Below are 24,584 nucleotides of genomic sequence, written 5' to 3' on the forward strand. Positions count from 1 at the left end.
AATGTCCAAATGGGGCAGAATGTCAGGGAATAGCAAGAGGGATGGATAGGCATGGAGGATTTGGGGGCTGAGAGACTCTGGGGTTCTTGTTCCTGAATCTATGTCTGCCTCTGAACTACCCATGAAAATTTCTATCTTCCACATTTTCATCTGAAATACCCTTGGGTTCCAAGCTCCCATGGCCTGGCAGGCTGCAGAGAACCACCCATCTAACCCCCACCTCTCCAACATACTTTTGTAACCTTGCTTCATTTATCACCCCCACCTCCTCTAAAGCAGACAAGATATTTTAAAACCCTTGTTTTGATCTTCTTTGCATATCAGTTACACTATTTCTGAGCATGTTTATTTTTATTTTTTTTTCCGGTGGTGAGCCCGTTGCTTTGAGCCCTCTGCTCACACGTTTCCACTTCCTCTCACTTTCCTAAGCACTGCTACAGCCTTCAGGCATGTGGCTTTCTGGATGGTTCAGGCTAGGCTGGATGGTTCTCATGGGTCTGTGGCCTTTGATGGAGCCAGGGGAGGTACCACTGGGACTCCATTGCTTCTGACATCTGCAGAGGCGAGATGAAATTTCAGTTATGTTTTCTATGCCTCATCTCCCAAAGAAATAGTCTGATTATCAGTTGGGTGGGGCATGGAGGGCGTGTGTGTGGGGCAAGGGGAAAGGGAAGAGGAGGGAGGCCCTGGACTGGGCATGAGAGAGACCAGAGTTTTACTTCCAACTTTGATACTGACCTTGATAAGATCCTTTACACTCATTGGGTTGTACTTAAAATTTCTAAAGCTCTTTCTGGCTCTAACTTTCTAGGATTCTAACCAACATAAGGACACTGGTATGTAAAAAAAAAATAACTCCTTTATTGAGGGTTAGCTTAGGGCCAGTTGCTGAGATGGACATTTTGGAGATCTAGGGATGACTGAGATACCCCACTCTCAGGGAATGAGAATTGAGATTTGTAGGATAAAACATCCCCTCAGGATAGAATCTTTTAAATGTGTGTGGTGTAATGTGTGTAAAGTCCAAGATAAACCCTGCTAGTGAGTCATGACATATGGCTAAGCCCACATGCTTCCCAGCATCTTTCATATCATGGCATACTTAGAAAGTGATACTATTTGTATGGCATAATGGACAAATAAACAAGGTTGCTCTTGCCTGGTGGCAACCGACCTATTAATTCTGTCTGTACTGGGCCCTTCCTGGCCCTCCAAGAGCTCGGGAGACAATATTTGAGCCCGCTGGGAAGTTTTGGTTGAAACAATTAAAAGAACTTCTTGTTTAAGCAGAAAAACAGTGGTTTTCTGGCCTATGTAAAAAACATTCTAGAGAGGGCAGAACAGGTAAAAAGGTAGGTCCTGACACCAGAACAAAGAGATTCAGACAGAGAGTCCATCATTTGTCAACTCTGTGTCCTCGGGAAACATGAAAGCTCAGTTTGTTCTGTTTTAAAAATGGAAGCAATATCCTCAACCTCCATGGAACCAAATACAATATTGTACCTCAGCCACATTCTAAGGACTCAGTAAAGGTTTGCTATCATTATTATGGCTAGTGTGAGGCAAGAAATTAAAGGTCATTTGGACCAATCCTCTCATTTGAGAGAAGAACTTTTGACTTGATCAAAGTCATACAGCTACTTAGTAACTGAGCTGGGACTAAGAACTCAAGTCCTCTCGCTTCAGTCCTGTACTTTTATATAATACAAGGAATAATACATCATTCTGTATTTAAAAAAAAATAGTAACACCCAAATCATCAATATTTAGTGTAGGCCATCCTTTCCTGATGATGTATTGAAGATAGAACTATTCTTATACGTTTTCAATTGGTTTACCAGTTACCCTGTCTCAGGCATGGTCATGAAGGAGGTGACCTCATGAAGGTTTGCCTTAGATTCCAAGTAGGCAGCCTAGGGCCAACTTCCTTGGGTTTAGAAGGTGAGGGAATAGATACAGTGGCTACACATTTGGCCAGTTGTAGTAGCCACTAGGCTTAAATGTAAGTTAATTATAATTAAATATAATTTAAAAATTAGTTCTTCAGATTCACTAGCCACATTTCAAGTGTTCAGTAGCCATATGTGGCCAGTGGCTACTTATAAGACATTGCAGATACAGAATATTTCCATGATTGTAGGAAGTTCTATTAGACAAGCTATCTAGTAGACAGGTAATTATAGTCCCACAGATTTGCAATACTTCAGCCAAAATTTTGACTCTGATCGAGAGAGAGAGAGAGAGAGAGAGAGAGAGAGAGAGAGAGAGAGAGAGAGAGAGAGAGAGAGAGAGGAAAATAAAAGAAGTGAAGAAAAACAAAACAAAGTCAATTATGTCATTATCAGTTCCTCAAGGGAAGCAAAGCTTTTCTAGCACTTAGACCTAAAAGAATTTCTCATTTGGGGCTTTATAGAAAAGTTTATTGAGTAACATGGCAAATAATGTCCTCAGAAACCACAAGAGACAGTGTAGCCACACATTTCAATGTCCATTTTTATACTAACTCACTATAAAAGTTGAGGTTATAATTCACCAAAATCAAACTAAGGAAAAACACTTGTCTATGGGGGTGGGTGGAGATGCGATATTTATTTGATGTTGGAGAAGAATACCTTAGCAACATTGACCAGGTGTATTTGTTCTAAGGATATGACATTTGTTCTGAGGCCTGAATGACAAGATGAAACACTATTGGAAATCTGGAAGAACATCCAAACAGGAAAGCAAGTGCAAAGGTCCTCTGATTTGGAAGCATTTGCAAGTTTGAGGGAGAAAAAGACCAGTGAACTCTGTGAACAAGGCTGAAAGTTGAGGGAGATGATGTTGGCCAGGTAGGCAGGGGCCAGGCCCTGAAGAGTTTTATAGTTCATGGTAAGATTATTCAGCCAAGAAGTGAAATTATAATTTATGATTTTAGAAGCATCGTTCTGGCTACTGCGTGAAAAGCTGACTATGGGGGCAAAAGTCTGGACAAGAACATGATGATAGTTGGAATAAGATGTTCAGCAGTGGAGATAATGAAAAATATTCTAAATTGACATATGTTCAAACATGTGGTTTGAGGGAAATGAAAAACACACACAGAGAATGACTTAGTTATTTGCTATGAACAAATAACTAGAAGGCTCAGTACCACTTATCATGACAGGAAAGACTTAGGGAGGAGGAATAGGGGTGTGGTAGGGGTAAATCAATTGTTTGTTTTGGGTCATGGCTTGTGTGAAATGTCCATTAGATATTTCACACATAATTAGAGTTATCAACTCTGGAGCTCAAGGGAGAGGTCAGATGGAGGTAGAGATGTGGAGTTATCTGCATATAGATGGTATAGGAACACTATGGGACGTCATGAGTTCACTTAGGAAGAGTGCAAAAAGAATAAATAAAGACAAGAACCTCTAAAATCTGACAAAGAGGAGAAAGAGTCAAACAAGGAGATAGGAAGGCAAGAGTAAACCGGGTTAGTGTGAAATCACAGAAGGCAAGAGAAGAAAACATTCAAAAAAGTAGGAAAGATAGACCATACTGAATTCTACTAAATAATAGTCCATTAAATTGAGTACACTTTGCTCTGGAAGCATGGAGATCATTAGTAAAGGGCTGTTTAAGTGGAGGGATAGGATCCAAAGAAAGATGAAGCAGTGCTGAGGAAGCAGAGTTGATGGGACTGAAGAAGCAGAGGACAGAAATGTAGAACTTACTTTTGCAGATTTTTATGAAGGCATGAAAGAAAGGGGTGGTAGCTGAAGGGATGTGTAGGATTAAAGGAGAGTTGTATTTTGCTGGTTGTTTTAAAGGCATACTTGAATGCTGATGGGATGCATGTAACAGAACAACTGAAAATGATGCTGCAAAAGAGAAGTGAAAGGAGAGACTCGGGAGGACAATTGGAAAGGTCAGTCTTAGAAACCATGAAACTGCATCCACTGTAACAGGAGGGAGGCAGTGGATGGGGCACAGATGCAGGGGAATAAAGAAGCTGGTGTTGGAAAGATGGAATTATTTTCCTCTGATTGTAAGGAAGGAGGGTCACATCCTGGGGGATATAAGAGGATAAAGCATGGGGGAGGCTGAAGAGGGAGGTGAAGGAGTGAAAGATCCAGAGATTGAAAAATCAAGTTTTTTAGAAGTGTTGCAGGGCTCTCTAGCAGTGTCCATTTGAGGGTTGTAGTCATAAATTTAAAGTGAACGGTCAGCATGATCTGCGATGTTAACAACATTCTGCTGCTCAAGTGCAACGAATTGAGGTGAGAGAGGATCATTCATTTCACCAGGATGGGGATTTTGCCCAATGAATAGGAAAGCACAGGAATTCAGGGTGTTGGAAGAAGAGTGGGTGTGGTACAGAGCAGAGGGAGTTCAGGTCAGAACAGGAGTCGAGGCTAGCTAGCAACACCTCAGAGGACCCCACACATCTCCAAATTGTCCACCTGGACCATCAGCATGCCAAGAGTTTTTTTCTTCCCCTGAAAAAGGAACTTATTACTGACTTCTCCTAGTTTTTGCCACATATAGAATTCACCCTTCAGGTTATGCAACTGATTAGAAGCTGTTGGGTGGAAGAGTGTCCTCCCCCCCACCCCCAGCACAGAGGAGACATTTTTCCTAGTAACAGACATTCTGCATCAAATCGCACCGCATTGCTTAGACCTAGGAGACCTAGGAGACAGCAGGAAAACAGCCCAGACCTACAGAGAGAAGAGGTAGGTTTTGGTCAGTGTCTGTTTTACCAACCAGGTGAGAAAGTTCCCTCACACCCTGAGCTTTTGTTCCCTGCATCATAACTCTGGTCCTGCCTAAATGACAGCTTGTTACCTAGATCTGGTGAGGCAGCAGATTGTAAAACCATCTCAGGTGTAAGGAGTTACGGAGATGTGAAAAATTACCTTGTTATTGTGACTATGGAAATTGGTCTGCAAATATAGATCACCGTGGCTTCTAACAAATTGGCCTTAAAATTAGAAACCTATGAAATGCTTAAAATGAAAGAGGCAAGTGCATTTCAAAACGGAAGTGATGGGAAACAACTTTTTCTTTTTTGTGCAACATCCTATGAACTCGTGGCTCTCACAGCTCAGGATATTGCTGCACTTGGCATCCCACTGTGTTTTGAACAGCACAGGACAGATCCCTGAGTCACTCTGTAATCCTGAGTTAGTGACTTTACCTTTTAATACCCCAGTCATCTCTGTAAAGTGGGAAGAATTGTACCACCTCTTGCTCAACTAACAGAGACATCAGGAAGATTCGATTATTTTTAAAAAAAGAAAAGCAAAATAATTGAAAAATACTCTTTGAGAAGAGGTTGGTATAAATGTGAAGTGTCACTATTATTAAGTGTGAGGCAATCCTTCCCACCCCCACCATGTCCCAGGGCTACACTGTGAGCTGTGTGACAGGCTATTTTTAAATTCTCTTCTCTGGTAGCATATGGTCCTGCACAATGCCAAAAAGGGAAAACTGACCTGCTTCTATTTGTTTGCTTGTTTGTTTTGATCTGATGGAGCATTTTCTATGTTCTGTTAAATATTATCCTTTCTACTCTAAACGTTTAAAGTGCCAAAGTTTTTCTGCAACACAGCCTGGAACAGACATGGTTATACTAGTGTAACTTGCTTAGGCAGTAATAAAAGACCACCGTAATACAATGATGTGTATAAAAATATCCTTCCTTCTGAATCAATTAAGAAGTTTCGGGATTTCCTGGTTGTCTATTATTATTATTAACTAGAGGCTCAGTGCACGAAATTTGTGCACAGGGGAGAGGGGGTCCCTCAGCCCAGCCTGCACCCTCTCCAATCTGGGACCCCTTGAAGGATGTCTGATTGCCTGTTTAGGCGGGCCTAAATGGGCGGTCGGACATCCCTCTCACAATCCAGGACTGCTGGCCCCAGCCGCTTGCCTGCCTCTGCCTGATTGCCCCTAACCACTTCTGCCTGCCAGCCTGATCACCTCCTAACCACTCCACTGCCAGCCTGATCGACATCTAACTGCTCACTGGCCAGCCTTATTACCCCTAACTGCCCTCCCCTGCCAGGCCTGGTCACCCCTAACTGCCCTCCCTGCCAGTCTGGTTGCCCCTAACTGTCTTCCCCTGCAGGCCTGGTTACCCCCAACTACCCTCCCCTGCAAGCCTGCCCCCCCCAAATTGTCCTCCCCTACAGGCCTGGTCCCCCCCAACTGCCCTCCCCTGCAGGCCTGGTCCCCCCCCCAATTACCCTCCCCTGCTGGTCTGGTCTCTCCCATCTGCCCTCTTCTGCTGGCACGGTCACCTCTAACTGTCCTCCCTGCTGACCTGATAGTCCACAACTGCCCTCCCCTGTAGGCCTGGGTCCCCCCCAACTGTCCTCCACTGCAGGCCTGGGTCGTCCCCAACTGTCCTCCACTGCAGGCCTGGTCCCCCCCAACTGCCCTCCTCTGCTGGCCTGGTGACCCCTAACTGCCCACAACTGCCTTCCCCTGCAGGCCATCTTGTGGTGGCCATCTTGTGTCCACATGGGGGCAGACATCTTTGACCACATGCGGGAGGCCATCTTGTGTCTTGGAGTGATGGTCAATTTGCATATTACTCTTTTATTAGATAGGATCTCTTTTGTTTTTATTTTTTTAATATCAACTGTTACTGACTGATGAAATGAAATGCTTAAAATTTAGACTGAAACTTTACCTGCTCCAAATGTACAGTACATTCCTATAAGCCTTATTTTTGCTGCCTCCATGGATGACTTGACTTCTCCTACTCTTCTTGGCTACTTGGCAGGACCGTTCTGAATCTAGTCAAACTTTCCCACTCACTGAATTTGCTTTCAGACACCAAATCCCTGGAAAGATATCCAGCTGATCAGTTTAAAAAAAGAGGCAAATCCCGCTGAGACCCGGGTGCGGGCGGGGTTGCGCGCCTCTGGGCTCAGGTGTGGTCACACGCCTCTGGGTATAAGTGAGGCCTCACGTCCCTGGGTCTAGGTGAGGCCACATGCCCCTGGGTCCAAGTGAGGCCGGACTCCGGGTCCGGGTGAGGCCAAGTGCCCCTGGACCCGGATGACGCTGGATCCCGTGCCCGGGCGAGGCCAAGCGCCCCTGGGTCTGGGAGAGCCCACACACCCCTGGGTCCAGGCGAGACGAGGTGTCCCTGGATCCGGGTGAGGCCGCGTGCACCTAGGCCCGGGTGAGCCCAAGTGGCCCTGGGCCTGGGAGAGGCCAAGCGTCCCTGGGTCCGGGTGAGACCATGTGTCCCTGGATCCGGGTGAGGCCTCGTGCACCTAGGCCCGGGTGAGGCCACGTGCCCCTGGGTCTGGGAGAGGCCAAGCGTCCCTGGGTCCGGGCGAGACCATGCGTCCCTGGATCCGGATGAGGCCTCGTGCACCTAGGCCCGGGTGAGCCCAAGTGGCCCTGGGTCTGGGAGAGGCCAAGCGTCCCTGGGTCCGGGTGAGACCATGTGTCCCTGGATCCGGGTGAGGCCTTGTGCACCTAGGCCCGGGTGAGCACAAGTGGCCCTGGGTCTGGGAGAGGCCAAGCGTCCCTGGGTCCGGGTGAGACCATGTGTCCCTGGATCCGGATGAGGCCTCGTGCACCTAGGCCCGGGTGAGCCCAAGTGGCCCTGGGTCTGGGAGAGGCCAAGCGTCCCTGGGTCCGGGTGAGACCATGCGTCCCTGAATCTGGATGAGGCCTCGTGCACCTAGGCCCGGGTGAGCCCAAGTGGCCCTGGGTCGGGGAGAGGCCAAGTGTCCCTGGGTCTGGGTGAGACCATGTGTCCCAGGATCTGGGTGAGGCCTCGTGCACCTAGGCCCGGGTGAGCCCAAGTGGCCCTGGGTCTGGGAGAGGCCAAGCGTCCCTGGGTCCGGGTGAGACCATGTGTCCCTGGATCCGGGTGAGGCCTCGTGCACCTAGGCCCGGGTGAGCCCAAGTGGCCCTGGGTCTGGGAGAGGCCAAGCGTCCCTGGGTCCGGGTGAGACCATGCGTCCCTGGATCCGGATGAGGCCTCGTGCACCTAGGCCCGGGTGAGCCCAAGTGGCCCTGGGTCTGGGAGAGGCCAAGCGTCCCTGGGTCCGGGTGAGACCATGCGTCCCTGGATCCGGATGAGGCCTCGTGCACCTAGGCCCGGGTGAGCCCAAGTGGCCCTGGGTCTGGGAGAGGCCAAGCGTCCCTGGGTCCGGGTGAGACCATGCGTCCCTGGATCCGGATGAGGCCTCGTGCACCTAGGCCCGGGTGAGCCCAAGTGGCCCTGGGTCTGGGAGAGGCCAAGCGTCCCTGGGTCCGGGTGAGACCATGTGTCCCAGGATCCGGGTGAGGCCTCGTGCACCTAGGCCCGGGTGAGCCCAAGTGGCCCTGGGTCTGGGAGAGGCCACGCGTCCCTGGGTCCGGGTGAGACCATGCGTCCCTGGATCTGGGTGAGGCCTCGTGCACCTAGGCCCGGGTGAGCCCAAGTGGCCCTGGGTCTGGGAGTGGCCAAACGTTCCTGGGTCTGGGTGAGACCATGTGTCCCTGGATCCGGGTGAGGCCTCGTGCACCTAGGCCCGGGTGAGCCCAAGTGGCCCTGGGTCGGGGAGAGGTCAAGCGTCCCTGGGTCCGGGTGAGACCATGTGTCCCTGGATCCGGGTGAGGCCTCGTGCACCTAGGCCCGGGTGAGCCCAAGTGGCCCTGGGTCGGGGAGAGGCCAAGCGTCCCTGGGTCCGGGTGAGACCATGTGTCCCTGGATCCGGGTGAGGCCTCGTGCACCTAGGCCCGGGTGAGCCCAAGTGGCCCTGGGTCTGGGAGAGGCCAAGCGTCCCTGGGTCCGGGTGAGACCATGTGTCCCTGGATCCGGGTGAGGCCTCGTGCACCTAGGCCCGGGTGAGCCCAAGTGGCCCTGGGTTGGGGAGAGGCCAAGCGTCCCTGGGTCCGGGTGAGACCATGTGTCCCTGGATCCGGGTGAGGCCTCGTGCACCTAGGCCCGGGTGAGCCCAAGTGGCCCTGGGTCTGGGAGAGGCCAAACATCCCTGGGTCCGGGTGAGACCATGTGTCCCAGGATCCGGGTGAGGCCTCGTGCACCTAGGCCCGGGTGAGCCCAAGTGGCCCTGGGTCGGGGAGAGGCCAAGCGTCCCTGGGTCCGGGTGAGACCATGTGTCCCTGGATCCGGGTGAGGCCTCGTGCACCTAGGCCCGGGTGAGCCCAAGTGGCCCTGGGTCTGGGAGAGGCCAAGCATCCCTGGGTCCGGGTGAGACCATGTGTCCCTGGATCCGGGTGAGGCCTCGTGCACCTAGGCCCGGGTGAGCCCAAGTGGCCCTGGGTTGGGGAGAGGCCAAGCGTCCCTGGGTCCGGGTGAGACCATGTGTCCCTGGATCCGGGTGAGGCCTCGTGCACCTAGGCCCGGGTGAGCCCAAGTGGCCCTGGGTCTGGGAGAGGCCAAACATCCCTGGGTCCGGGTGAGACCATGTGTCCCAGGATCCGGGTGAGGCCTCGTGCACCTAGGCCCGGGTGAGCCCAAGTGGCCCTGGGTCTGGGAGAGGCCAAGCGTCCCTGGGTCCGGGTGAGACCATGCGTCCCTGGATCTGGGTGAGGCCTCGTGCACCTAGGCCCGGGTGAGCCCAAGTGGCCCTGGGTCTGGGAGTGGCCAAACGTCCCTGGGTCCGGGTGAGACCATGTGTCCCTGGATCCGGGTGAGGCCTCGTGCACCTAGGCCGGGGTGAGCCCAAGTGGCCCTGGGTCGGGGAGAGGCCTCGTGCACCTAGGCCCGGGTGAGCCCAAGTGGCCCTGGGTCTGGGAGAGGCCAAGCGTCCCTGGGTCCGGGTGAGACCATGTGTCCCTGGATCCGGATGAGGCCTCGTGCACCTAAGCCCGGGTGAGGCCACGTGCCCCTGGGTCTGGGAGAGGCCAAGCGTCCCTGGGTACGGGTGAAGCCAGATCCTGGGTCCGGGTGAGGCCGTGCGCCCCTGGATCCATCCGGGTGAGGCTGGGTCCCAGGCCCGGGTGAGACCACGCGCCCCTTGGGTATGGGTGAGGCCACGTGCCCCTTAGTCCAGGTGACGCAGTGCCCCTGGGTTCGGCCGAGACCAAACCAGAGGGAGTCGGACCTCCATTACCACAATTTGTCCACCATCCAGAGCTGAGGGGTCAGTGCTGACATGTACACATAAGGAACTACTGGACATCGAAATTGGGTCTCAAAAGAACTGTTGGTCCAGGGGGAAGCTCGCTACAGATTGATTCATTTGCCTGTCAGCATAAATATTATTGCTCGTCTCACATTCAGTTCTTATTAGTATATATCTAGTGACATTTGATCTCGTTCATCTGGAGGAAATGATGAACAACATAGACTGAGGAACAAGAACAGAACCAGAAGCAAGGAGGCATCGATCGGACTCTCGGGCCTCAGAGGGAGGATAGGGGAGGGTAGGGGGAGGGTGGGGGGGAGGGGGAGAGTTCAACCAAAGGACCTGTATACATGCATATAAGCCTATCCAACGGTTAAGTTCAACAGGGGATTGGGGCATGCGTGGGGAGAGGGGTGGGATGGGAAGGGGGGGATGAGGACAAATATGTGACACCTTAATCAATAAAGAAATTTAAAAAAATAAATAAATAAATAAATGCTGCAAGAGCGAAAAAAAAAATAAAAAATAAATAAAATGATTAAAGATTTGCTACACTTATAAACTTAAAAAAAATAAATAAAAAATAAAAAATAAAAAAAAATAAAAAAAGAGGCAAAAACTCCTATTTCACAGGTTAATGAGACCTGACTTTTGTCCAAGGGCAAAAAAATCCCTGGTTGAAATAAAGACAAAGTATAAGGATCCCACAAGTCTTATCTGTGTCTGTGTGTGTGTGTGTTTCCTTTATTTCATTTTTTTTTTTCTGTAAGGTTTAGAATTGAACTCTCTTGTCTTTGGGTCAAGTGATAAATAAAAATAGAAGTGATGAGACTTCTTTTGCACTTTACTTACTCAGTGTAAAAGGGAATTTATAAATGAGGGTGTTAAGGAAAACTCAGGAAGACAGGACCTGCATCTTTAATTAAATGGCTGAATAAAGAAGATGTGAGTGAGTGAAAATAAAAATGGTGACACTATCAAGATATATAACCAAAGTATAGCCTTCCTCTAGTGGTAGTTAGCTCCGAGCACTAGAGAGGCTAAAAAGGATGGATGAGCACTTGGTGGGCATATTGGAGCAGGAATTCTGAAATTGGCCACTCATGTGACCAGGTAACCTTTATGGTTTTGTCCTACTCTGAAAATCCCTCATTTTATGGGTCAGCCAGCAACTTCAATTCCCTTTTGATTGAAAAATAGACACTGTGAGATCAATTTGGGTTTTCTCAAGTGCTTCAATGTACATAGAAAGATGACCCTTATTTTTGTGCTTCGTTGCTCAATTTAACTTAAATTTCAAAATTTAGACACCAATAGTGGATCAATAATAAGACTTATTCACCACCTACAAACAGAACTATCTTTCATTTACATGCATTTTTCCCCCTTATCATTCCCATTGGTCTGGTCCAGACCACATCACCCCCAGTTTGGACTCCTCTGCAGCAGTCCTTTTCCCTCCTATATCTCTCCACAGTCCATCCTATACATGAGTCCTTCCAAATCATTTTATCAGAACCTATCATTGGCCTAAAAACTGCTCTGACTTTTTCTTTCTTATAATTCTCCTCAAATTCTTAAATCCATAACTCCAGCTTGACAAGTAGATTATCTACCAAGAAAACCATCCACTAGTTGACTCAGCCACACTACACCCATCAAGACCTACTCTATAATCTCTACTTCATTACCAACTCAACCTTTACCTCCTCCAGCCTGTTAATGATCTCCCCCTTCTCTGCACTACTAGAGTTCTCAGTCTTTACCTATCATGTAAGTAGTAAACATAGCCTTGAGGTGCTACATATCTGTTTCATTGGGGTGTGTCTTGGTTTCCTAACACAGGGCTATAAGTTCCCAGAGTGTAGGGACCAACTCTCCCATTTTTTAGCACATTGTTGGGCACAAGGTAGTGGCAACAATACTTCACTCACTTGGCAGGCTTTAGAGTTTAAACAGTGTTTTATTCATTTGATGCTCACAATAAGCAGGTGAGGTTGGCAAAGCAGAAAATATATAGTATCTTACAAGTGAAGAAATTGAGGTTCAGAAAGCTTGTTACACCTGCAAGTGCAACAGGTTTTCTAGTCCAATGCTCTCCTAATAACAACTATTAAATGAGTAAATAAATGAACCGATCTCATAGTTTAAAAATTATAGGTAGCCAAAAAGAAGTGACCATGTATTTGGCAACTGTACTGTTCTGTTGATGTACATTGACCTACAAAATAGGCCAAAGAATCCACTTTGAATGAAAGGACTAAGATTGAAAAACAAATGGCCCGTGTCTCTTTGACTTTGGTGGTGTTCTACTAATGAGAAGAGATTCCAGTGACAACCACAAGTGCTTTGATATGTTTATATAGGAGCCTACCTGGAAACCAGCAACTTCGGGCATTGCTCTGAGCAACCGCTGAGCCTGCCCACCTTGAGGCTTTCAGCACTCCGTGAACAAGGCAGATAGAAAGGACCTGTCTGGAGGAGGCCTTATTCACCAGGCAATACTCGATGCCCTTCACTTCTTTAACTACTAAACTCATCTGATCACACTTAAAAAAAAATGAAATCCTTTATAAATATGTTCCTGTTCCTCCAGAAATTACCACTGAATTTCCTAGTAAAAAGTCTGCCAGCTTTGTTCAGCCAAGTTCTTCCCCCCTCTCCACTCTTTTCTTTGACAAGGAAAGCAGCTTTGGTGCCAATGCTCAGATCTTGCAGGTGTTTGATGACATGTGCTCTGTGATAAATGTTTATTTTATGAGTTCAGTCAAGCTAGCTACCATAGCCTTTGAGGCATCATTGCTGCTAGTCATAAAACTGTCATTGAAAACCAGAAGCCCAATATATTCAACAAGGATCTCCGGGTTTTCTCTACATCCGGTGCAATGGATAGAGACGACATGAGAAGTCAAGAGACCAATGCTTGACTTCTGATTCTGCCCCAAGCTGCCTGTGGGACTCTGGATAAGTCACTTCTCAGCTCTCAGACTTTGGTTGTTCTTTTGTACAGTGAAGAGATGAGAGCAGTGACTGCCAAAGTCTCTATATGTTCTGACATGTACTGATGAGAGGACAAAGTGGGGAGGGGACAAAAGCAATTTTTGTCAAGTCGAAACATGTGCTTGCCTTTCCTCACCCAGATGTGCTTTACAAACCTGAATTTGCTTCCTTTTTCACCGGCTCCTTCTCTAGCCAGGAGCAAGAAGAGCAGTGCTGCCCATACCAGTTTGGGGAGGGTGAATATGCAGTACAGATGTGTGGAGGGGGCTATGCTGGTGAGTAAAGAGGTGCAGACTGATCACTTTAATGTCATCACACTTCTTATTTCTGTGATTATATTGTATTACAATGAAACGACCTTTAGGGAAAAGTATAAAAACCTATAAAAGTACTACTAAGAAATTTCCAGTTCCATGATTTTTCCTTAAAAGGTACTAGGAAACTTTAATAATATAATTTAGATTATTTTGGGGGATGAGAAAAAAATTATTTCAGGAAAAAATCTATATCACTTTAATATTTTTTCCCCAAAACTTTCAACTAGCCCATGTAGAAGCATACTGTGGGAATTTCCATGCATTAATGTTTGTACCAAAAAAAAAAAAAATTTACACACGTGAAGTTCACTTAATCTTTGAAACATCCTTCTAAAAAAAAGTATTTGTCACTGACTACATATTACAGGTGAGGAAACTGATACTCTAACAGGCCCTAACAATTTGTTAGTGCATTCAAAGCATAGGTAGCAAAGTTGCAAGTTTACCCAGAACTCTTACCTCCTGGTCTGGAACTCTCTCTGCTACTGTGCTCTGAGGCATTCTCCCACACTGACCCTCAGGGCATTTTTGCTGGCTTCAAGCAGAGAGGTAAAAATAATTACCTACAATACTTGATGGCAGTAATGTCTTTGTTGTCTAAAGGACTGACATAGAAATCACAGGCTTTCAGAGCAGCAAAGTTCCCCCCAGATATCACCTAAGCCTTTTATTTTCCCCACTTGAGTACCTCTCAGGTACTCTGAGACTCTGGGATAAGTTGGTGGCAAAATCAGCACTGAAATCCTTTCATTAGCATCTTGTATTTTTCAAAAGACTCAGTATTAAAAACCAAAGTCATTCAGCAGATCAATCACTAAATAGATCAACAATTATGTTTTCAAGCCACTGAATAATCCTGCTGGCCAGGATTGGACAAAGTTAACTTTTACCTCCCTTTCTTCAGTGACTTCCAGTAACTAACTTCACCAATGTAACTGAGGGGCTAAGGCAGAAAGAAATGTGACTGCCCATGAGTCACTAGTTCTTGACCTTCGGGGTGTTTTGAAAATGTGTTGTGAAATGCTTACAATCAATAATCCCATTGCCGGGCTATAGAGAAGCTAGGAGTTGTGCAAGAGGGAAAACTGGACATTAATGCGGGTCACTCAGGAGGCTCCAAATTCCTGCTCAGGGCAGGACCTACAGCAGGACCCAAAGACAAAATCCCCCTAAAAGTTTTTAAAGGAATCAAAAAGACAACCAAGGACAGTGAGAGAGTAAAAGTAGACTCCTTTCCATGCAGGGAATCAGTAAAGTGGGGCTAACAATTGTTTGTAGATATGCCTAAGTTAACATGTCTGACCTTTTCTGTCAGGGGCTAAAATAAATGCTAGGTGTCCCTTATCTATGCCCAGACAATAACCTGAGCTGCAGGTATTGCAAGTGTCCTAAATGAAGAAGGGGGCCTGCTACAAGGGGAAGGAACATAGAACAAGGATGTAGAAGACCCAGTCCAAGCCCCTGTCTGCCACTTGCTAGTCTTGTGACCCTGGGAATGGTCATATCACTTCTCAGATCTTCTATAAAGAGGGGAAGAGATCTGCCCTACAGACCACACATAGCTCAAAGTGATGAGGGATGTTAAAACACTTTGCAAACTACACAAATATGAGAGGCTATTAGTAGAAACCCATCCATTTGATTTTGCAAGCTCTGATGAAAAGAGTGTCTTACTTAAGGAATGGCATGGCCCCATGAATGGGGCATGACTTGTGGTTAGAGGCAAAATCAACACTGAAGATGGTCCCATGCAGATGACAGAGGAGAACTTCTGAACTCTTAGTTTGTGCCAGTCACTGTTAGCTGTAAGCAGTAGTGCACTGGTTCTCTGGGACAAAAGAGCCCTGAACTGTGGCATTTGCCGATTTCAAGCTACTAATGTGACATCACTAAACCAGAAAGTGAGGAAAAGATGCCCACAACTGGCTCTCACTAGTGAGTGTGAGCCAGCTCCAGCACTCCTCGGAAATGCTGCTAAAGGCTTAAGTTGGTATAAAGGACTTCAGAAACCTCCATGATACATGGGACTGAATCTTTCACATACAGCCACAGTGTCTGTACTCCAATAATTCAGAAATGGGAACTCTTACTTAAACTTGTATTTAGCATTTTTATAGAAAATCATAATTGCAAATATCTTCATGGACATGGTTAAGCCCTAGTAATCATCCTCATAATGTTTCTCTCTCAGTTTCCACATCTGATGACACCAGAGATGAGCAAGCAAAGTGGAATGGAACACAGCATGAAAATGGAGTCAGAAAAACCCGGGCTCAACTATCAGCAATCCATCTATGTGAACTTACAGAAGTCACCTGCGTTCTCTGAGTCTCCATTTCTACATCTATAAAATGGGAACATCATGTTTGTGTGCCTCACAGGGCTATTGTAAGATCAAAGGAAGGAATGCAAGTGCAAGACTTTTGAGAACAGCAAAGTTTTATTTGGCTTTGATTGGTTAATATTTACTTCCAAAATTGATTACTGGATACTATTATTCATAATACTGATCAAGCTATGCAGCACGGGCCAAGCGTGCACAGGAGCTCCCATCCTCTCGCTGGAATGCAAGTAGAGCTGCCTTCAGGCAGAGCCTGTGTGACATGAAGAGAATGGCCTCCAGGGCCTGTGGGGCAATGTGGCTCCATGGCAATGGGCCTGGGGGCATTGGAAATTGCTTGTGCCCACAAACCTTCACATCAAATGGCCCATAGAGGATAAAAACAAAACCGAGCCTGAGCTCTGTCAATCTAGAGCTGTAACAGTGCCACTGCAGAACCAGGCAATGGGGCCTGTCTGAAAAATATCCCCAGCCAACGCTGAGGCCACCTTGGAGGCAGGGGTCTGACAGGGGTGACTTGGGAAACCTGCCTTTTAAATTAGTGCCCCAGTTAATTCATACGCACTTGACAAAAACTTTATATGATGGGAAACTTGGTGGAGTGGAGCAAGGAAGGGATTCTTTTTTTAAAATCTTTATTGTTGAAAGTATTATATATGTCCCTTTTTCCCCATTGACCCCAAAGGGATTCTTTATTGATGTTATGCCAGGTCTTTAATAAAAGCAATACTCATTGAGGGAAACCCTGGGTGTGCAGGGAAATAACCTTATAATACACTTACTGGGCCAGGCTTCTTCCTTTTTTTAATGTAATATGATTGCTTCTACCCATCTGCCCACACACAGATGGTCAAGGTATACAGATTTGCCTGGCCAGGCAAACAGAAAGTCAGCCACTGAAGTCTTCGTAAAGAGCAAAACCATTTGCTGTCTGATATCAGAATGATGATTTCAGAGAGGTTTATCTAAAGCACTCTCTACCCACCCCACACCTCCAGGTATCTTAAAGGGAATGTTCTGTCGATCCCTTTACCACGAGTCAGCACATCCTACGTTCTATCTCACTGGGCCATGTAAACAGTGTTCTGTCTTTTCATCTCCTCATTTGGTCAACAAATACTTAACAGACTCCAACGGTGTCTGGCACATGTGTAGGTTTGGATACCTAGAATGAGTGAGATTCCGTTTCTGTCTCTAAAGAGTTAATATTCTTGGAGGAGACAGAAACTAAGAAAATAGTTACAGCACCCTGTAATAAGTATAACTGAGACATACCCAGGAGCCATGGGATACAGGAGGGAAGAACCCAACTGTGGTGGGTGTTAAAAGATGAGAAAAGAGAAAAGCTTCCCAGAATGAAGGACACCAGGTTTACAAAGGAGAAAGAATTTTGAGGCCGAAGGAATAATCTGTGCAAAGCGTAGAGGCAGGAACAATGATGTGTGCTTGTGTTAGAAAGTCTGTAAGAGGTGTGTCAGCAGACAAGGCTGCAAAATAAGCAGGTGAAACATCTCACTTTGCTAAGTCAGGAGTTTAGATTTCACCATGAAGGCGATGGGTAGCCTTTGGGAGGTTTTCAGAAAGATTGGATTTGCAATTTTTTAGAGATCAGAGAGGCAGTGTGGAGAACAGGTTGAAATAACATGAAGGCAAGTTAAGAAGCCATTGCAATAGCCCAGGTGGGGGATGGTGAGGCATTGACTGAAGATGGTGGTAATAAAGGTGGAGAGGAGAAGAGGGATTTAAACAAAATCAAGGAGACAGAGTCTTCAGAATTGATTGAGTATGGTTTGGAATTAGGGGGAAAATCACTGGAACAACCTGAGATTTTTTTTTTTTTTTTCTGGCAGCTGGTATATGTGAGGCTATAACTGAGATAATGAACACAGGGGGATGAAGTAACTTCAGAGAGAAATTAACAAGTTCAGTTTGAAATATGTTCAGTTTTAAGTGAGTCTAAAATATCTAGGTGAAGAAATTTAGTCAGTTATTAATATGAGCATGGAGTTCAAAAAGCAGAACAAGGTGGTAATAAAAGAAATTTCCTGTGTTGGATATAAAATTCTTGCTAAAGACATATACATACCTTTGATGCTACTCAGTATTAAATTCCTTTTAAAAATTTAGTACCAGAAAAAAATTGAAGCATAAGGACACTCCCTTCAATCAGAAAAAGGAAATAATGTAAGTCACCATATTTACTTTTTTGCCCTGCCTGCCAGGAAGCTCAGAGTTATATTTAATGCTCACTTACAATAACTATACTAAGCCTTTTAACTAGCATATTGCTTTCTTGCCATTTTTTGACTCTAATTGTTGGTGTAAATTTAATATTCTCAGTGTATGTTCCATATTATAAACTGTCTCTACTTTTCTTTGGAAACAAAAAGCATATGTTTTCACTTGACATTATTAGTTTAAGGTTGGGCCCTATCCACTTAAACAATTCTAGGCTCCTGAATTGGAGTTTTTCTTTGCAATCTATGATAGTAACTATTTTTGTCCAGGTATGAAAGAGAAAACAACAACAGCAATCCCTCTTTAGGATGGGAATTGATCTGTAGGGCCCAGTTGGAGCCAAGGGGGCCAGAAGTTTACAGGTGGTTATAGAAAGCTAGAGCCATTTACTCAAAGAGAGCATCTGAAATGTATGAGGGACCAGTTGCAACCCAGCCCCTTTCCTACTTCGCAGCCAAGGGGAACTCTTCACTCCCAAGATGAAGCAGGGCCCCAACATAAATAGCATCACACAGGGTTTGGGTAAATTTCTTTCAGCTTATTTAGGGGTGCCTTTAACCTCTGAGGGAAAAGAATATGTCATAATAATAGCATTATTTAATTTTGAAAGTTCTTACATCATTATTTAATCCTGATCAGTGTTCTGACATATAGGTAGGGCAGGAACCATGGCTATTCACACTTTGCAGCTCAGTGTTCTCTTGCATGATGTTTCCGAGAGCCACGCTTAGGAAAAGAACAAGGTGCTGGGCTTCCTTCCTTCCTTCCACTGAGACCACTCATAGCTAAGGAACGGTAATAACAAGAGTAAAAATGATGCTGCCTGATTTTCACCAGCACTTTCCATTTCCAGACCGCTGTCATGGCCATCATAATATGTGACCCTCACAAGCGCCCCGTGAGGTAGCAGGGGAGGAGTTATCATCTCCATAGATACAGAAACTGAGCCTCGGAGAGGTGCACTAATAAGCTGTGCTTCCTCTGAGCTGAATTTGGAGAATTAAAGGAGGGCACTCTGACCCTGTGCTCTGGGATGCCATCTAACCCCTTCCATTTCATACACACACACACACACGCACGCACGCACGCACACACACACAGCCACACACACAGCCACACACACACACACACACACACAAACACACACACACACACACACACACACTGTGCCCTGCAGCTTAGACTCCTCAAGCTTTCAGAGGCAGGCCCTATTCAGGCTTCAATAACTCACTTACTGGCATCATGAAATGCTAATGATAGAAACCACCATATAGACAGTTCTAACTAATCTGACTTCCCTCTTTACTAATGAATGCAGCAACTTGGTCCCACAAAATTAGTAGAGGGTTAGAACCCCATCTTTCCTTATAGAATTCACCTACCTCTGGTTTCACCAGATAATAGGCTTCAGATCACCCAGTCCATAAAGCAGCAACCTGAATCATTTTCAAAGGCATCAATGAAATTTAGAATAGTGGAGAACAAATAGTCTCTCTAGGCTCTGAAGATCTTAGCCATGTGGTCTTGCGCAAGTCACTTCACCTCTCTGAGTCTTAGTCAAATCTGCAAAATGGGTCAATCATAACCTCTGTTGTTCCTCACCTTACAGGCTGGTTATGAAGATCACAGTTATGCATTATTAACATCTTTTTTTTTTAAATATATTTTATTGATTTTTTACAGAGAGGAAGGAAGAGGGATAGAGAGCTAGAAACATCGATGAGAGAGAAACATCGACCAGCTGCCTCTTGCACACCCTCTACTGAGGATATGCCCACAACCAATGTACATGCCCTTGACCGGAATCGAACCTGGGACCTTTCAGTCCGCAGGCCGACGCTCTATCCACTGAGCCAAACCGGTTTTGGCCATTATTAACATCTTATAAATGTGTTCTCAGAATATGAGGGAAACTCAATTATACCCAGGCAGGAAATCCCAAACCTGTAACTCCAGGGGCAGAGATGTAACAGAGGAAAAGCATGGGACTCATGGGGCAGGTACCACTGGGCACAGTATGTGTGGGACATCTCAGGTCAGTGAGAAGAGAGATGCTGGGTAACACACACAGCTACACAATGACCCTCTTCCATACACTTCCAGACTGGCCAAAGGCATCAGAAAATACAGTCAACAGTTCTTTTCAAAGAATCAATTAGCTCAACAATTTTATTCCCCAGGGAAGATAAAATTTACACACTTATTTTTTTATTTTATTTTATTTTATTTTATTTTTTTAAAATAAATCTTTATTGTTCAGATTATTACAACTGTTTCTCCTTTTTTTCCCCCATATCTCCCTATCATCCGGTTCCCTCCCCCGCGTTGTCCTTATCTATAGGTGTATGATTTTTGTCCAGTCTCTTCCCATACCCCCCACACAGACACCCCTTTTCCCCTGAGAATTATCAATCCACTCCCATTCTATGCCTCTGATTCTATTATGTTCACCAGTTTATTCTGTTCCTCAGATTTTTAATTCACTTGATTTTTAGAATCACTTGTTGATAGATATGTATTTGTTGTTCATAATTTTTATCTTTACTTTTTTCTTCTTTTTCCTCTTTTTAAAGAATACCTTTCAGCATTTCATATAATACTGGTTTGGTGGTGATGAACTCCTTTAGCTTTTTCTTATCTGTGAAGCTCTTTACCTGCCCTTCAATTCTGAATGATAACTTTGCTGGGTAGAGTAGTCTTGGTTGTAGGTTCTTGCTATTCATCTCTTTGAATATTTCTTGCCATTCCCGTCTGGCCTGCATAGTTTCTGTTGAGAAATCAGCTGACAGTCGTATGGGTGCTCCCTTGTAGGTAACTAACTGTTTTTCTCTTGCTGCTCGTAAGATTCTCTCTTTGTCTTTTGCCCTGGGCATTTTAATTATGATGTGTCTTGGTATGGTCCTCTTTGGATTCCTCTTGTTTGGGGTTTTGTGTGCTTCCTGAACTTGTAAGTCTATTTCTTTCACCAGGTGGGGGAAGTTTTCTGTCATTATTTCTTCAAATAGGTTTTCAGTATCTTGCTTTCTCTCTTCTGGCACCCCCAAAATTCAGATATTGGTACGCTTAAAGCCATCCCAGAGGCTCCTTATGTTATCCTCACACTTTTGGATTCTTCTTTCTTTCCGCCTCTCTGGTTGGGTGTTTTTTTCTTCCTCATATTCCAGATCTTTGGTTTGACTCTTCGGGTGCGGTGTTCTACTCTGTATATTCTTTATTTCAGACAGTGTATGCATAATTTCTGACTGGTCCTTTTCCATTTTTTTGATATTCTCATTTAGGTCCTTGAAGGTCTCTTCAAGTTTCTCAGCGGTTTTTAAAAGATTCTTGAGTAACCTTATAAATATGGTTCTGAACACTGTGTCGTCCATTAGTTTGCTTTCATCTATCTCTCCTACTTGTGACATACTTCGATGTCTCCACATTTTGGCTGCCTCCCTGTGTTGATGGAGTGGCTTTGTGTGGTCGGTGACCTATAGAGGCCGGTAGCTCAGCTTCCCCAATCACCCTAGGTGGGCGCTCTTGGTACTCTTTTTTGTGGGCTGAGTGGAAAGTCTTGGTGTAGTTAAAAGCCCTGATTGCTGTTGGTACACTGGGAAGAATTGATCTCCGGTCCAATTGGTTGTGAGGGCCTGCTGTGTCTATAACGGAAGAATTGCTGTGCTGGAGACACAGTAGGGCTTTGGTGCTCACTGAGTCTGCCTCTTGAATGTGTCCCTTATGAGAGTGGTTGAAATCTGGTGTTGTCCACACCGACAGAAAAGTCACTCTCACTCTCCGACCGATGGCTGAGAGTCCCGTAGGCGTCTGGGTCCCCCACGTGTCCCCAGAAACTGGAGTTCAGAGTGGTTGGGATTGTTGGTATCACTGGCAGGAATTGATCTCCAAGCCAGTTGGCTGTGAGGATCAGCAGTGTCTGCGCTGGGAGAGCTTCTGTGCTCAGCTTGGATGGGGTGGAGTCTCAGGGTGGCGCAGACAAGCTTTTGTTTCCCGTCTGCTCCACCCTAAGAGGGGTGGTTTCTCCGTGCCCAAATTAATGGCTTCGCGCCTCTGAGAGAAGGCAGCTTTCAAGTCTCTCCTGCTGCCTAACAGACCAATTTCTCCCCAGCTGGAGCTGGATTTCAGTGCAGACCGGAGGTTTTGTTTTTCTCCCAAACGAGAAATCCAGTCACTGGGAGGGATGTGCTCAGCTTGGATGGGGCGGAGTCTCAGAATGGCACAGACAAACTTGGTTTCCGTCCGCGCCGCCCTAAGAGGGCCAGTTTCTCCATGCCCTAATCAATGGCTGCGCACCTCTGAGAGAAGGCAGCTTTCGAGCCTCGCCCGCTGCCAAACAGACCAGTTTCTCCCCGACTGCAGCTGGATTTCAGTGCAGTCGGGAGGCTTTGTTTTTCTCCCAAACGAGAAAGCTAGCCATGCAGTGTCTGCTGCCCTCCCTCTCCACGCGCTGCGAGCAAGCCTGCCGCGTATTCAGTCGCTCACCCTTTCCGAGCTCATGGATCTCCGCACCTCCACAGCTCCTGAGGCTCAGCGTCCCCCTCTCTTTTTTTCTCTAGTTGTAGATTTTCCACTCTGCCAGCTTTCTGGTGGTTCTGGACAGTGTGCACTCTGTTTTCCAGTTGTAGTTTCAAAATTGTTGTGGTAGGCAACAATTAGGTGTTTACCTTATGCCGCCATCTTGGTTTCCTCCTTACACACTTCTTATAATGGAGGAATTCCATAAACCTCTTGTAACTTTAGTCAGAGAATTTTCAAAATGCTAAATAATACACTATTTTTTTAAAGTTACAGACTAGCTCAGCCGGTGTGGTTCAGTTGTTGAGCGTTGACCCATGAACCAGGAGGTCATGGTTTGATTACGGGTCAGGGCACATGCCCGGGTTGTGGACTCAATCTCCAGTAGCAGGTATGCAGGAGGTAGCCAGTCAATGATTCTCTCTCATCATTGATGTTCCTCTCTCTCTCTAAAATCAACAAAAATATATTAAAAAGGACAGACTAGGAAGGAAATACTAGGTCCTTTAATACATGTAAATAAAAACATCACCCTGGTTTTTTTAAAAGTTATGAGGAACTCTTAGCTTTTTACTGGGAGAACATAGTTTGAAATCATAGACAATAGAGCCAGCCAGAAAAACTCTTAGAGACCACTTTACTCATGTATCCTCCCATTTCCCATTTTATAGAGAAGGAAACTAAAAACTCAAAGATATGTGATTGCTTCTAGTCATGCCACAAGGTTGTGTCCCTTGCTGCATTACTCCGGCACACATTTTCTGAGCACCTGCTAAATTCTTGAGTTGTGTCCCTTGCTGCATTACTCTGGCACACATTTTCTGAGCACCTGCTAAATTCTTGCTGGGGACACAAAGGTGAATAAGCCAGAGTCCCTTAGGGGAGATAAACACATAAGCAGATGGTTCTGGTATAAAGTGGTATATTCAGTATTAACAATGATACAAAGTACTATGGGGACTCATGGAATTCAGAACGGTCAGTTCTGCCTGGGCTTGAATTTTAGGGTATTGAGCAGACAAAGTGGAAAAGCATTCCAGGCAAAGGGCACAGAGTGAACTAAAGCAAGGGGATGTGCTGTAACCACACACAAATAGTCTGAAATGGCTGAGGGGTTTATAGAAAGTGCTTCAGAATAATCATGAGAGATGTCAACAGGTCTCAGCTGCCATCCTCCACTTCATTTGGCATGCTCCCTGGGCAGTGGCCTGTGTCTACCTAATGGGCCAGTACACCTGCCCCAGTGCCCATACATTGTGGGGCTTAATGAATTCTCTTTGAAGGGAAGAGGATTGTGAGTGAGAAAAGAATGTGCCATTCAAGGGAGTCAACTGGAACAGAAGGTGTGTCCTGGCTCCTCAGGCCCAGCTTTGGGTGGTCAACCAGACATCCAGGGTCACCTCCCTTGAGGCCACTGGGTTCCACTTGAGAACATCAAGTATTTCTTTATAAAGTAGTTCCTAAGCCATGACACTTCTGATTCACCCCTTTCCTTTGTAATTTTATCAGCATAATTGATCCCAGAGCTCAGTTTCTACCAGACCTGTTGATTTCCTAGGTAGTAATGGTAGCTGTAGGCTCCCTGAGAGCATCAGCACAGCCAGGCCCTCTGGGGGATACCATGAAGGTAAATGTAAGAGGTAGACACAAATAGTCCTAAGCTGTGCAGTCATCCTTTTGGGTGCTCTGAGCTTCCTGTCCTGAGCTAAGGTTTTTCTCTTGGGGTTAGCTGAGGCACTGAGAGTAAACAAAGCTTTAATGTGACTCTCCCCAATGGAAACCTAAAAGCATTTTCAAGATACTGTTTTTTCCTACCTTCCAGTGAATATGTCCCTGCCTTCCCATCATCACACCCTGTGAAGACTCTCTGAGGTGTGTGTAAGGAGAGAAGACTACAAAATTGCTCTCAGGTGTCCTCCCACATATGTTGTGTCTACAAATGTCAAACAGCCAGGCACATCACACCAGAATCCACGTGGCAGAGGGGAACCAGTCACGCCTGATGTTCACCATGGAGCAGCCCAAACAACCATTAGTGACTAAGGTTTTTTTCCACTTATGCCTGGTTCTGTTGCTTTCACCACATAATTATATTAGCAAATG

The 24,584-nt window shown here is 46.0% G+C and overlaps 1 long non-coding RNA gene across 1 annotated transcript; it reads left to right on the top strand.

The window, feature by feature from the left end:
- Window positions 1-13,258: 13,258 nt before the first annotated feature.
- On the top strand, window positions 13,259-16,508 carry LOC129147876 (uncharacterized). Its single transcript, XR_008555094.1, has 2 exons — window positions 13,259-13,348; window positions 15,582-16,508. It is a non-coding gene; the product is annotated as an uncharacterized LOC129147876 (long non-coding RNA).
- Window positions 16,509-24,584: the final 8,076 nt, after the last annotated feature.

Source organism: Eptesicus fuscus, chromosome 3 (genome assembly GCF_027574615.1).
Source record: "Eptesicus fuscus isolate TK198812 chromosome 3, DD_ASM_mEF_20220401, whole genome shotgun sequence".
Taxonomy (NCBI): domain Eukaryota; kingdom Metazoa; phylum Chordata; class Mammalia; order Chiroptera; family Vespertilionidae; genus Eptesicus; species Eptesicus fuscus.